The sequence below is a fragment of the Saccoglossus kowalevskii genome, chromosome 5 (genome assembly GCF_978046115.1).
Source record: "Saccoglossus kowalevskii chromosome 5, keSacKowa6.1, whole genome shotgun sequence".
NCBI lineage: Eukaryota > Metazoa > Hemichordata > Enteropneusta > Harrimaniidae > Saccoglossus > Saccoglossus kowalevskii.
This window is the reverse complement of record NC_140645.1, coordinates 4,327,492-4,336,968: the sequence shown is the minus strand read 5'-3', so window position 1 is coordinate 4,336,968 and position 9,477 is coordinate 4,327,492. Positions and strand designations below refer to the sequence as shown.

Below are 9,477 nucleotides of genomic sequence, written 5' to 3'. Positions count from 1 at the left end.
AATAAAAATGTTGATGAGCCTACTGCACATGGTATTCTCAGCCAGTCTCCCATGCAAGTACTAACCACGCCCGATGCAGCTTAACTTCAGTGATCGGACGGGAACTGGTGTATTCTGCAATGGTTTGGCAGTAGGCTGAATATACTTCGGAATTGGATGTCATTTAATGCTACGGCTAGGAAAAAAATCATAGGAAAAAGTTAGTATGTAATGTGGAATAAAAATGTTGATGAGCCTACTGCACGTGGTATTCCCAGCCGATCTCCCATGCAAGTATTAACCACGCCCGATGCAGCTTAACTTCAGTGATCGGACAAGAACTGGTGTACTGCAATGGTTTGGCAGTAGGCTGAATATTGGTCGGAATTGGATTTAATTTAATACTTCGGCTAGCCAAACAAATCCCGGGAAAAAGTTAGTATATATGGTGGAATAAAAATGTTGATGAGCCTACTGCACGCGGTATTCCCAGTCGGTCTCCCATGCAAGTACTAACCACGCCCGATGCAGCTTAACTTCAGTGACCGGATGAGAACTGGTGTATTCTGCAATGGGTTGGCAGTAGGCTGAATATTCGTCGGAATTGGATTTAATTTAATACTTCGGCTTGGCAAAAAATCCCGGGAAAAAGTTAGTATGTACGGTGGAATAAAAATGTTGATGAGCCTACTGCACGTGGTATTCCCAGCCTGTCTCCCATGCAAGTACTAACCATGCCCGATGCAGATTAACTTCAGTGATCGGACGAGAACTGGTGTATTCTGCAATGGTTTGGCAGTAGGCTGAACATTCGTCGGAATTGAATGTAATTTAATACTTCGTTTAGGCAACAAATCCCGGGAAAAAGTTGGTATGTACGGTGGAATAAAAATGTTGATAAGCCTACTGCACGTGGTATTCCTAGCCGGTCTCCCATGCAATAACTAACCATGCCCGATGCAGATTAACTTCAGTGATCGGACGAGAACTGGTGTATTCTGCATTGGTTTGGCAGTAGGCTGAATATTCCATGCAATTGGATGTCGTTTACAGCTTCGGCTAGGCAAAAAACATGGGAAAATGTTAGTATGTACGGTGGAATAAAAATGTTGATAAGCCTACTGCACGTGGTATTCCCAGCCTGTCTCCCATGCAAGTACTAAACATGCCCAATGCAGATTAACTTCAGTGATCGGACACGAACTGGTGTATTCTGCAATGGTTTGGCAGTAGGCTGAATATTTGTCAGAATAGAATGTAATTTAATACTTTGGCTAGGCAACAAATCCCGGGAAAAATTTGCATGTACGGTGGAATAATAATATTGATAAGCCTACTGCACGTGGTATTCGTAGCCGGTCTCCCATGCAAGTACTAACCATGCCCGATGCAGATTAACTTCAGTGATCGGACGAGAACTGGTGTATTCTGCATTGGTTTGGCAGTAGGCTGAATATTCGTCGCAATTGGATGTCATTTAATGCTTCGGCTAGGCAAAAAATCATGGAAAAAAGTTAGTATGTATGGTGGAATAAAAATGTTGATAAGCCTACTGCACGTGGTATTCCCAGTCGGTCTCCCATGCAAGTACTAACCACGCCCGATGCAGCTTAACTTCAGTGATCGGACGAGAACTGGTGTATTCTGCAATGGGTTGGCAGTAGGCTGAATATTCGTCGGAATTGGATTTAATTTAATACTTCGGCTTGGCAAAAAATCCCGGGAAAAAGTTAGTATGTACGGTGGAATAAAAATGTTGATGAGCCTACTGCACGTGGTATTTCCAGCCTGTCTCCCATGCAAGTACTAACCATGCCCGATGCAGATTAACTTCAGTGATCGGACGAGAACTGGTGTATTCTGCAATGGTTTGGCAGTAGGCTGAATATTCGTCGGAATTGAATGTAATTTAATACTTCGTTTAGGCAACAAATCCCGGGAAAAAGTTGGTATGTACGGTGGAATAAAAATGTTGATAAGCCTACTGCACGTGGTATTCCTAGCCGGTCTCCCATGCAATAACTAACCATGCCTGATGCAGATTAACTTCAGTGATCGGACGAGAACTGGTGTATTCTGCATTGGTTTGGCAGTAGGCTGAATATTCCATGCAATTGGATGTCGTTTATTGCTTCGGCTAGGCAAAAAACATGGGAAAATGTTAGTATGTACGGTGGAATAAAAATGTTGATAAGCCTACTGCACGTGGTATTCCCAGCCTGTCTCCCATGCAAGTACTAAACACGCCCGATGCAGCTTAACTTCAGTGATCGGACGAGAACTGGTGTATTCTGCAATGGGTTGGCAGTAGGCTGAATATTCGTCGGAATTGGATGTCGTTTAATGCTTCGGCTATGCAAAAAATTCCGGGAAAAAGTTAGTATGTACGGTGGAATAAAAATGTTGATGAGCCTAAGGCACGTGGTATTCCCAGACGGTCTCCCTTGCAAGTACTAACCACGCCCGATGCAGATTAACTTCAGTGATCGGACGGGAACTGGTGTATTCTGCATTGGTTTGGCTGTAGGCTGAATATTCTTTGCAATTGGAGGTCATTTATTGCTTCGGCTAGGTAAAAAAAATAAGGGAAAATGTTAGTATGTAATGTGGAATAACAATGTTGATGAGCCTACTGCACGTGGTATTCCCAGCCGGTCTCCCATGCAAGTACTAACCACGCCCGATGCAGCTTAACTTCAGTGATCGGACGAGAACTGGTGTATTCTGCAATGGGTTGGCAGTAGGCTGAATATTCGTTGCAATTGGATGTCATTTATTGCTTCGGCTAGGCAAAAAAACATGGGAAAATGTGAGTATGTACGGTGGAATAAAAATTTTGATAAGCCTACTGCACGTGGTATTCCCAGCCGGTCTCCCATGCAAGTACTAAACATGCCCGATGCAGATTAACTACAGTGATCTGACAAGAACTGGTGTATTCTGCAATGGTTTGGCAGTAGGCTGAATATTTGTCGGAATAGAACGTAATTTAATACTTTGGCTAGGCAACAAATCCCGGGAAAAATTTGCATGTACGGTGGAGTAATAATGGTGATAAGCCTACTGCACGTGGTATTCGTAGCTGGTCTCCCATGCAAGTACTAACCATGCCCGATGCAAATTAACTTCAGTGATCGGACGAGAACTGGTGTATTCTGCATTGGTTTGGCAGTAGGCTGAATATTCGTCGCAATTGGATGTCATTTAATGCTTCGGCTAGGAAAAAAGGCATGGAAAAAAGTTAGTATGTACGGTGGAATAAAAATGTTGATGAGCCTACTGCACATGGTATTCTCAGCCGGTCTCCCAAGCAAGTACTAACCACGCCCGATACAGCTTAACTTCAGTGATCGGACGAGAACTGGTGTATTCTGCAATGGTTTGGCAGTAGGCTGAATATTGGTCGGAATTGGATTTAATTTAATACTTCGGCTAGGCAAAAAAATCCCGGGAAAAAGTTAGTATTTACGGTGGAATAAAAATGTTGATGAGCCTACTGCACGTGGTATTCCCAGTCGGTCTCCCATGCAAGTACTAACCACGCCCGATACAGCTTAACTTCAGTGATCGGACGAGAACTGGTGTATTCTGCAATGGGTTGGCAGTAGGCTGAATATTCGTCGGAATTGGATGTCGTTTACAGCTTCGGCTAGGCAAAAAACATGGGAAAATGTTAGTATGTACGGTGGAATAAAAATGTTGATAAGCCTACTGCACGTGGTATTCCCAGCCTGTCTCCCATGCAAGTACTAAACATGCCCAATGCAGATTAACTTCAGTGATCGGACACGAACTGGTGTATTCTGCAATGGTTTGGCAGTAGGCTGAATATTTGTCAGAATAGAATGTAATTTAATACTTTGGCTAGGCAACAAATCCCGGGAAAAATTTGCATGTACGGTGGAATAATAATATTGATAAGCCTACTGCACGTGGTATTCGTAGCCGGTCTCCCATGCAAGTACTAACCATGCCCGATGCAGATTAACTTCAGTGATCGGACGAGAACTGGTGTATTCTGCATTGGTTTGGCAGTAGGCTGAATATTCGTCGCAATTGGATGTCATTTAATGCTTCGGCTAGGCAAAAATCATGGAAAAAAGTTAGTATGTATGGTGGAATAAAAATGTTGATAAGCCTACTGCACGTGGTATTCCCAGTCGGTCTCCGATGCAAGTACTAACCACGCCCGATGCAGCTTAACTTCAGTGATCGGACGAGAACTGGTGTATTCTGCAATGGGTTGGCAGTAGGCTGAATATTCGTCGGAATTGGATTTAATTTAATACTTCGGCTTGGCAAAAAATCCCGGGAAAAAGTTAGTATGTACGGTGGAATAAAAATGTTGATGAGCCTACTGCACGTGGTATTCCCAGCCTGTCTCCCATGCAAGTACTAACCATGCCCGATGCAGATTAACTTCAGTGATCGGACGAGAACTGGTGTATTCTGCAATGGTTTGGCAGTAGGCTGAATATTCGTCGGAATTGAATGTAATTTAATACTTCGTTTAGGCAACAAATCCCGGGAAAAAGTTGGTATGTACGGTGGAATAAAAATGTTGATAAGCCTACTGCACGTGGTATTCCTAGCCGGTCTCCCATGCAATAACTAACCATGCCCGATGCAGATTAACTTCAGTGATCGGACGAGAACTGGTGTATTCTGCATTGGTTTGGCAGTAGGCTGAATATTCGTCGGAATTGGATGTAATTTAATACTTCGGCAAGGCAAAAAATCATGGGAAAATGTTAGTATGTAATGTGGAATAACAATGTTGATGCACGTGGTATTCCCAGCCGATCTCCCATGCAAGTACTAACCATGCCCGATGCAGCTTAACTTCAGTGATCGGACGAGAACTGGTGTATTCTGCAATGGGTTGGCAGTAGGCTGAATATTCGTTGCAATTGGATGTCATTTATTGCTTCGGCTAGGCAAAAAAACATCGGAAAATGTTAGTATGTACGGTGGAATAAAAATTTTGAAAAGCCTACTGCACGTGGTATTCCCAGCCGGTCTCCCATGCAAGTACTAAACATGCCCGATGCAGATTAACTACAGTGATCTGACAAGAACTGGTGTATTCTGCAATGGTTTGGCAGTAGGCTGAATATTTGTCGGAATAGAACGTAATTTAATACTTTGGCTAGGCAACAAATCCCGGGAAAAATTTGCATGTACGGTGGAGTAATAATGGTGATAAGCCTACTGCACGTGGTATTCCTAGCCGGTCTCCCATGCAAGTACTAACCATGCCCAATGCAAATTAACTTCAGTGATCGGACGAGAACTGGTGTATTCTGCATTGGTTTGGCAGTAGGCTGAATATTCGTCGCAATTGGATGTCATTTAATGCTTCGGCTAGGAAAAAAGGCATGGAAAAAAGTTAGTATGTACGGTGGAATAAAAATGTTGATGAGCCTACTGCACATGGTATTCTCAGCCGGTCTCCCATGCAAGTACTAACCACGCCCGATGCAGCTTAACTTCAGTGATCGGACGAGAACTGGTGTATTCTGCAATGGTTTGGCAGTAGGCTGAATATACTTCGGAATTGGATGTCATTTAATGCTACGGCTAGGAAAAAAATCATAGGAAAAAGTTAGTATTTACGGTGGAATAAAAATGTTGATGAGCCTACTGCACGTGGTATTCCCAGTCGGTCTCCCATGCAAGTACTAACCACGCCCGATGCAGCTTAACTTCAGTGATCGGAGGAGAACTGGTGTATTCTGCAATGGGTTGGCAGTAGGCTGAATATTCGTCGGAATTGGATGTCGTTTAATGCTTCGGTTAGGCAAAAAAACATGGGAAAATGTTAGTATGTAATGTGGAATAAAAATGTTGATGATCCTACTGCACGTGGTATTCCCAGCCGGTCTCCCATGCAAGTACTAACCACGCCCGATGCAGCTTAACTTCAGTGATCGGACGAGAACTGGTGTATTCGGCAATGGGTTGGCAGTAGGCTGAATATTCGTTGCAATTGGATGTCATTTATTCCTTCGGCTAGGCAAAAAAACATGGGAAAATGTTAGTATGTACAGTGGAATAAAAATGTTGATAAGCCTACTGCACGTGGTATTCCCAGCCGGTCACCCATGCAAGTAATAACCACGTCCGGTGGGCTTAACTTCAGTGATCGGACGAGAACTGGTGTATTCTGCAATGGTTTGTCAGTAGGCTGAATATTGGTCGGAATTGGATTTAATTTAATGCTACGGCTCGGCAAAAAAATCATAGGAAAAAGTTAGCATGTAATGTGGAATAAAAATGTTGATGAGCCTACTGCACGTGGTATTCCCAGCCGGTCTACCATGCAAGTACTAACCACGCCCGATGCAGCTTAACTTCATTGATATGACGAGAACTGGAGTGTTCTGCAATGGTTTGGCAGTAGGCTGAATATTCGTCCGTATTGTATGTCATTTAATGCTTCGTCTAGGCAAAAAATCATAGGAAAATGTTAGTATGTAATGTCGAATAAAAATGTTGATGAGCCTACTGCATGTGGTATTCCCAGCCGGTCTCCCATGCAAGTACTAACCACGCCCGATGCAGCTTAGCTTCAGTGATCAGACGAGAACTGGTGTATTCTGCAATGGTTTGTCAGTAGGCTGAATATTCGTCGGAATTGGATGTAATTTAATCCTTCGGTAGGCAAAAAATCCCGGGAAAAAGTGAGTATGTACGGTGGAATAAAAATGTTGATGAGCCTACTGCACGCGGTATTCCCAGTCGGTCTCCCATGCAAGTACTAACCACGCCCGATGCAGCTTAACTTCAGTGATCGGACGAGAACTGGTGTATTCTGCATTGGTTTGGCAGTAGGCTGAATATTCGTTGCAATTGGATGTCATTTATTGCTTCGGCTAGGCAAAAAAAACATGGGAAAATGTTAGTATGTAATGTGGAATAAAAATGTTGATGAGCCAACTGCACGTGGTATTCCCAGCTGGTCTCCCATGCAAGTACTAACCACGCCCGATGCAGCTTAGCTTCAGTGATCAGACGAGAACTGGTGTATTCTGCAATGGTTTGGCAGTAGGCTGAATATTCGTCCGTATTGTATGTCATTTAATGCTTCGTCTAGGCAAAAAATCATAGGAAAATGTTAGTATGTAATGTCGAATAAAAATGTTGATGAGCCTACTGCATGTGGTATTCCCAGCCGGTCTCCCATGCAAGTACTAACCACGCCCGATGCAGCTTAGCTTCAGTGATCAGACGAGAACTGGTGTATTCTGCAATGGTTTGTCAGTAGGCTGAATATTCGTCGGAATTGGATGTAATTTAATCCTTCGGTAGGCAAAAAATCCCGGGAAAAAGTGAGTATGTACGGTGGAATAAAAATGTTGATGAGCCTACTGCACGCGGTATTCCCAGTCGGTCTCCCATGCAAGTACTAACCACGCCCGATGCAGCTTAACTTCAGTGATCGGACGAGAACTGGTGTATTCTGCATTGGTTTGGCAGTAGGCTGAATATTCGTTGCAATTGGATGTCATTTATTGCTTCGGCTAGGCAAAAAAAACATGGGAAAATGTTAGTATGTAATGTGGAATAAAAATGTTGATGAGCCAACTGCACGTGGTATTCCCAGCCGGTCTCCCATGCAAGTACTAACCACGCCCGATGCAGATTAACTTCAGTGATCGGACGGGAACTGGTGTATTCTGCATTGGTTTGGCTGTGGGCTGAATATATCTTTGCAATTGGAGGTCATTTATTGCTTCGGCTAGGTAAAAAAAGTAAGGGAAAATGTTAGTATGTAATGTGGAATAAAAATGTTGATAAGCCTACTTCACATGGTATTCCCAGCCAGTCTCCCATGCAAGTACTAACCATGCCCGATGCAGATTAACTTCAGTGATCGGACGAGAACTGGTGTATTCTGCAATGGTTTGGCAGTAGGCTGAATGTTCTTTGCAATTGGAGGTCATTTATTGCTTCGGCTAGGTAAAAAATAAGGGAAAATGTTAGTATGTAATGTGGAATAAAAATGTTGATAAGCCTACTGCACGCGGTATTCCCAGTCGGTCTCCCATGCAAGTACTAACCACGCCCGATGCAGATTAACTTCAGTGATCAGACGAGAACTGGTGTATTCTGCAATGGGTTGGCAGTAGGCTGAATATTCGTCGGAATTGGATGTCGTTTAATGCTTCGGCTATGCAAAAAATTCCGGGAAAAAGTTAGTATGTACGGTGGAATAAAAATGTTGATGAGCCTAATGCACGTGGTATTCCCAGACGGTCTCCCTTGCAAGTACTAACCACGCCCGATGCAGATTAACTTCAGTGATCGGACGGGAACTGGTGTATTCTGCATTGGTTTGGCTGTAGGCTGAATATTCTTTGCAATTGGAGGTCATTTATTGCTTCGGCTAGGTAAAAAAAATAAGGGAAAATGTTAGTATGTAATGTGGAATAACAATGTTGATGAGCCTACTGCACGTGGTATTCCCAGCCGATCTCCCATGCAAGTACTAACCATGCCCGATGCAGCTTAACTTCAGTGATTGGACGAGAACTGGTGTATTCTGCAATGGGTTGGCAGTAGGCTGAATATTCGTTGCAATTGGATGTCATTTATTGCTTCGGCTAGGCAAAAAAACATGGGAAAATGTTAGTATGTACGGTGGAATAAAAATTTTGAAAAGCCTACTGCACGTGGTATTCCCAGCCGGTCTCCCATGCAAGTACTAAACATGCCCGATGCAGATTAACTTCAGTGATTGGACGAGAACTGGAGTATTCTGCAATGGTTTGGAAGTAGGCTGATTATTCTTTGCAATTGGAGGTCATTTATTGCTTCGGCTAGGTAAAAAAAATAAGGGAAAATGTTAGTATGTAATGTGGAATAAAAATGTTGATGAGCCTACTGCACGTGGTATTCCCAGCCGGTCACCCATGCAAGTACTAACCACGTCCGGTGGGCTTAACTTCAGTGATCGGACGAGAACTGGTGTATTCTGCAATGGTTTGTCAGTAGGCTGAATATTGGTCGGAATTGGATTTAATTTAATGCTACGGCTCGGCAAAAAAATCATAGGAAAAAGTTAGCATGTAATGTGGAATAAAAATGTTGATGAGCCTACTGCACGTGGTATTCCCAGCCGGTCTACCATGCAAGTACTAACCACGCCCGATGCAGCTTAACTTCATTGATATGACGAGAACTGGAGTGTTCTGCAATGGTTTGGCAGTAGGCTGAATATTCGTCCGTATTGTATGTCATTTAATGCTTCGTCTAGGCAAAAAATCATAGGAAAATGTTAGTATGTAATGTCGAATAAAAATGTTGATGAGCCTACTGCATGTGGTATTCCCAGCCGGTCTCCCATGCAAGTACTAACCACGCCCGATGCAGCTTAGCTTCAGTGATCAGACGAGAACTGGTGTATTCTGCAATGGTTTGTCAGTAGGCTGAATATTCGTCGGAATTGGATGTAATTTAATCCTTCGGTAGGCAAAAAATCCCGGGAAAAAGTGA

At 43.3% G+C, this 9,477-nt stretch overlaps 2 non-coding genes and 41 pseudogenes across 2 annotated transcripts; all 43 read right to left on the bottom strand.

Annotated features, from left to right (window-relative positions):
* Nucleotides 1-16: 16 nt before the first annotated feature.
* LOC146744263 (5S ribosomal RNA) lies at nucleotides 17-136 on the bottom strand (annotated as a pseudogene).
* Nucleotides 137-232: 96 nt separating this feature from the next.
* On the bottom strand, nucleotides 233-350 carry LOC146744262 (5S ribosomal RNA; annotated as a pseudogene).
* Nucleotides 351-447: 97 nt separating this feature from the next.
* Nucleotides 448-567, bottom strand: LOC146744261 (5S ribosomal RNA; annotated as a pseudogene).
* Nucleotides 568-663: 96 nt separating this feature from the next.
* On the bottom strand, nucleotides 664-783 carry LOC146744260 (5S ribosomal RNA; annotated as a pseudogene).
* Nucleotides 784-879: 96 nt separating this feature from the next.
* LOC146744259 (5S ribosomal RNA) lies at nucleotides 880-999 on the bottom strand (annotated as a pseudogene).
* Nucleotides 1,000-1,094: 95 nt separating this feature from the next.
* Nucleotides 1,095-1,214, bottom strand: LOC146744258 (5S ribosomal RNA; annotated as a pseudogene).
* A 95-nt stretch (nucleotides 1,215-1,309) lies between these two features.
* On the bottom strand, nucleotides 1,310-1,429 carry LOC146744257 (5S ribosomal RNA; annotated as a pseudogene).
* A 96-nt stretch (nucleotides 1,430-1,525) lies between these two features.
* Nucleotides 1,526-1,645, bottom strand: LOC146744256 (5S ribosomal RNA; annotated as a pseudogene).
* Nucleotides 1,646-1,741: 96 nt separating this feature from the next.
* Nucleotides 1,742-1,861, bottom strand: LOC146744255 (5S ribosomal RNA; annotated as a pseudogene).
* A 96-nt stretch (nucleotides 1,862-1,957) lies between these two features.
* Nucleotides 1,958-2,077, bottom strand: LOC146744254 (5S ribosomal RNA; annotated as a pseudogene).
* Nucleotides 2,078-2,172: 95 nt separating this feature from the next.
* LOC146744253 (5S ribosomal RNA) lies at nucleotides 2,173-2,292 on the bottom strand (annotated as a pseudogene).
* A 96-nt stretch (nucleotides 2,293-2,388) lies between these two features.
* On the bottom strand, nucleotides 2,389-2,508 carry LOC146744252 (5S ribosomal RNA; annotated as a pseudogene).
* A 97-nt stretch (nucleotides 2,509-2,605) lies between these two features.
* LOC146744251 (5S ribosomal RNA) lies at nucleotides 2,606-2,725 on the bottom strand (annotated as a pseudogene).
* Nucleotides 2,726-2,821: 96 nt separating this feature from the next.
* Nucleotides 2,822-2,941, bottom strand: LOC146744250 (5S ribosomal RNA; annotated as a pseudogene).
* A 95-nt stretch (nucleotides 2,942-3,036) lies between these two features.
* On the bottom strand, nucleotides 3,037-3,156 carry LOC146744249 (5S ribosomal RNA; annotated as a pseudogene).
* A 96-nt stretch (nucleotides 3,157-3,252) lies between these two features.
* On the bottom strand, nucleotides 3,253-3,372 carry LOC146744248 (5S ribosomal RNA; annotated as a pseudogene).
* Nucleotides 3,373-3,469: 97 nt separating this feature from the next.
* Nucleotides 3,470-3,589, bottom strand: LOC146744247 (5S ribosomal RNA; annotated as a pseudogene).
* Nucleotides 3,590-3,684: 95 nt separating this feature from the next.
* LOC146744246 (5S ribosomal RNA) lies at nucleotides 3,685-3,804 on the bottom strand (annotated as a pseudogene).
* A 95-nt stretch (nucleotides 3,805-3,899) lies between these two features.
* Nucleotides 3,900-4,019, bottom strand: LOC146744245 (5S ribosomal RNA; annotated as a pseudogene).
* A 95-nt stretch (nucleotides 4,020-4,114) lies between these two features.
* LOC146744244 (5S ribosomal RNA) lies at nucleotides 4,115-4,234 on the bottom strand (annotated as a pseudogene).
* Nucleotides 4,235-4,330: 96 nt separating this feature from the next.
* Nucleotides 4,331-4,450, bottom strand: LOC146744243 (5S ribosomal RNA; annotated as a pseudogene).
* Nucleotides 4,451-4,546: 96 nt separating this feature from the next.
* LOC146744242 (5S ribosomal RNA) lies at nucleotides 4,547-4,666 on the bottom strand (annotated as a pseudogene).
* A 303-nt stretch (nucleotides 4,667-4,969) lies between these two features.
* On the bottom strand, nucleotides 4,970-5,089 carry LOC146744241 (5S ribosomal RNA; annotated as a pseudogene).
* Nucleotides 5,090-5,184: 95 nt separating this feature from the next.
* LOC146744240 (5S ribosomal RNA) lies at nucleotides 5,185-5,304 on the bottom strand (annotated as a pseudogene).
* A 96-nt stretch (nucleotides 5,305-5,400) lies between these two features.
* On the bottom strand, nucleotides 5,401-5,520 carry LOC146744239 (5S ribosomal RNA; annotated as a pseudogene).
* A 96-nt stretch (nucleotides 5,521-5,616) lies between these two features.
* Nucleotides 5,617-5,736, bottom strand: LOC146744238 (5S ribosomal RNA; annotated as a pseudogene).
* Nucleotides 5,737-5,832: 96 nt separating this feature from the next.
* LOC146744237 (5S ribosomal RNA) lies at nucleotides 5,833-5,952 on the bottom strand (annotated as a pseudogene).
* A 96-nt stretch (nucleotides 5,953-6,048) lies between these two features.
* LOC146744236 (5S ribosomal RNA) lies at nucleotides 6,049-6,167 on the bottom strand (annotated as a pseudogene).
* A 97-nt stretch (nucleotides 6,168-6,264) lies between these two features.
* LOC146744235 (5S ribosomal RNA) lies at nucleotides 6,265-6,384 on the bottom strand (annotated as a pseudogene).
* A 96-nt stretch (nucleotides 6,385-6,480) lies between these two features.
* LOC146744234 (5S ribosomal RNA) lies at nucleotides 6,481-6,600 on the bottom strand (annotated as a pseudogene).
* Nucleotides 6,601-6,695: 95 nt separating this feature from the next.
* On the bottom strand, nucleotides 6,696-6,815 carry LOC146744233 (5S ribosomal RNA). Its single transcript, XR_014929663.1, has one exon. It is a non-coding gene; the product is annotated as a 5S ribosomal RNA (ribosomal RNA).
* Nucleotides 6,816-6,912: 97 nt separating this feature from the next.
* LOC146744232 (5S ribosomal RNA) lies at nucleotides 6,913-7,032 on the bottom strand (annotated as a pseudogene).
* Nucleotides 7,033-7,128: 96 nt separating this feature from the next.
* Nucleotides 7,129-7,248, bottom strand: LOC146744231 (5S ribosomal RNA; annotated as a pseudogene).
* Nucleotides 7,249-7,343: 95 nt separating this feature from the next.
* On the bottom strand, nucleotides 7,344-7,463 carry LOC146744230 (5S ribosomal RNA). The gene has a single exon (XR_014929662.1). It is a non-coding gene; the product is annotated as a 5S ribosomal RNA (ribosomal RNA).
* Nucleotides 7,464-7,560: 97 nt separating this feature from the next.
* On the bottom strand, nucleotides 7,561-7,680 carry LOC146744229 (5S ribosomal RNA; annotated as a pseudogene).
* Nucleotides 7,681-7,778: 98 nt separating this feature from the next.
* On the bottom strand, nucleotides 7,779-7,898 carry LOC146744228 (5S ribosomal RNA; annotated as a pseudogene).
* A 95-nt stretch (nucleotides 7,899-7,993) lies between these two features.
* On the bottom strand, nucleotides 7,994-8,113 carry LOC146744227 (5S ribosomal RNA; annotated as a pseudogene).
* A 96-nt stretch (nucleotides 8,114-8,209) lies between these two features.
* LOC146744226 (5S ribosomal RNA) lies at nucleotides 8,210-8,329 on the bottom strand (annotated as a pseudogene).
* A 97-nt stretch (nucleotides 8,330-8,426) lies between these two features.
* LOC146744225 (5S ribosomal RNA) lies at nucleotides 8,427-8,546 on the bottom strand (annotated as a pseudogene).
* Nucleotides 8,547-8,642: 96 nt separating this feature from the next.
* On the bottom strand, nucleotides 8,643-8,762 carry LOC146744224 (5S ribosomal RNA; annotated as a pseudogene).
* A 97-nt stretch (nucleotides 8,763-8,859) lies between these two features.
* Nucleotides 8,860-8,978, bottom strand: LOC146744223 (5S ribosomal RNA; annotated as a pseudogene).
* Nucleotides 8,979-9,075: 97 nt separating this feature from the next.
* LOC146744222 (5S ribosomal RNA) lies at nucleotides 9,076-9,195 on the bottom strand (annotated as a pseudogene).
* Nucleotides 9,196-9,291: 96 nt separating this feature from the next.
* On the bottom strand, nucleotides 9,292-9,411 carry LOC146744221 (5S ribosomal RNA; annotated as a pseudogene).
* Nucleotides 9,412-9,477: the final 66 nt, after the last annotated feature.